Source organism: Carcharhinus amblyrhynchos, unplaced genomic scaffold (genome assembly GCF_965287045.1).
Source record: "Carcharhinus amblyrhynchos unplaced genomic scaffold, sCarAmb.v2.hapA scaffold_46, whole genome shotgun sequence".
NCBI classification, from domain to species: domain Eukaryota; kingdom Metazoa; phylum Chordata; class Chondrichthyes; order Carcharhiniformes; family Carcharhinidae; genus Carcharhinus; species Carcharhinus amblyrhynchos.
Genome location: NW_027649787.1, coordinates 164,607 through 166,353, shown reverse-complemented (window position 1 = coordinate 166,353; position 1,747 = coordinate 164,607).

The following is a 1,747-nucleotide window of genomic DNA, read 5'->3' as shown; positions in this document are numbered from 1 at the left end:
ATGTGATTTGATTGAAATTGTGTTGGAAATCTCAGTGATTTGCCGCTTGAGTGTAGAATGTACAGACTGCAGTTCCTCTGAGCTGCAGATGAGATGAGTGTGTCTGTGAATCAGAGGGGGTTTCTGCTAATTCTACTCAACTCTAGGAACGCTTGCAAACAGAGACCAATTTTGTTTTGAATAGTTTCCTGTAATATGGCTTAATTGTAAACCAGCAGGCTCTCTGTGCAGCTAAATCTATCTCGAATGCCCAACTGTCTGCGGTTTAACATTGTGTCTCAGCTTCTGATCTCTGGAGGCAGTTGGGTAGGTGTAGCACCTCAACTGTAAACAAGCGAAAAACCACACTGAGCTGTCGTCTCGGACAACTTCCTGCCTCAACCTGGTCAGAATAGCGACCAGCGATTGCTGCTTTGATGTGCTTTGCACACTCCCCGAAAGGGCTGTGAGTGAGGCGTCTTTCTTAAGGTCGTACCATGCAAGTATGGCCACAGCCAACGCATCTCTGTCTTTCTCTATCTGCTGCCAAGCCCCGCTCTCTGCTGTAAATTCTCATGACTCTTTTCCTTCACTTGAAAGGTCATAGCTTTTTTTGCAGAGCACTTCAATCACTCTGGAAGGAGCACCCTCTGTGTTCACCTCCGAACCTATTGAGGCACTAATTCGTTCTACCAGGGTCTTCACTTTAACATATATGTGTCTAGATGTGGTCTCCCAGCTCTGCTCCTCCTCATTCTTTTGAACGTTCCCTGGCGGAATAATTGCTACAGAGTCTTGTAGAGAAACTAGAACTTTGAATTTGTTCTTTTAATATTGTCATTGGATCAACTGTCGAATTAGAGTCTCCCAAAAATGAACGATTTGATCCACAGGCAGTTTCTAAGTGTTTTCCTTCTGTTAGGGTGGCGCATGTTGACGTTTTGCGGCAGGTATCACGGAAAACTGTGTTCTAAACTGCATCCTAATTAGAGCTGTGTTTCACTAAAGCGGCTGATCCTAACGGGATGTCTAACTGGGACATCTGAAAGAAATGTTCCTCTAATATGCATGAGTTTAAAATACTTTCTTGTTTCATAACAGAGTCAATAGCTCCTATTCAAAATACTTTTTACACAATGTGTTTTGATATTTAGCATTTGAATTTTGGGCCAATGTGTTTGATCCATAGTTTAAGCCCCTACTTTCCAGTAACAACACTAAATTCATTGGTCCTGCTTCTGCCAATCACCGTTGACTTTTACTTCATTGACTGAGTTCCTGGGCTGCAGGGTGGCTCAGTGGACAGCACCGCTGCCTCACAGCACCAGGGACCGCGTTATGAGTGACTGACTATCGACAGGTCACTTGGGTAGATCCCAAAGATCTTCTAGGGGTAGAAAATTCTCCTCTCATTCTGAAATGGCAATTTCTTTACCCTGAGGTTATGTCGCTGTGTGACATATTTTCCAGCCAATGGAATCAAACTCTTCCGGATCTGGCATGTCACCATCCTTGAAAATATTGTGTTTCAATGAGTTGAGGTCTCATTTTTCTACAGAGTTCTACAGAGAAGTTAACATACTTTCCCCAGCCTCTCGTCACAGGACAACCCTATCGTTCAAGGGATCAATTCGGAGATTATTAGGAGTTGGGGACAAATGTAGTGTGTCCATGTGTACAGACTAATCAGGAATGGTTAATCAGGAATGTCAACTGACCATCATACAGTCGACAGCAAGTGCCACCACTGAGCATGTGTAGAGATGGT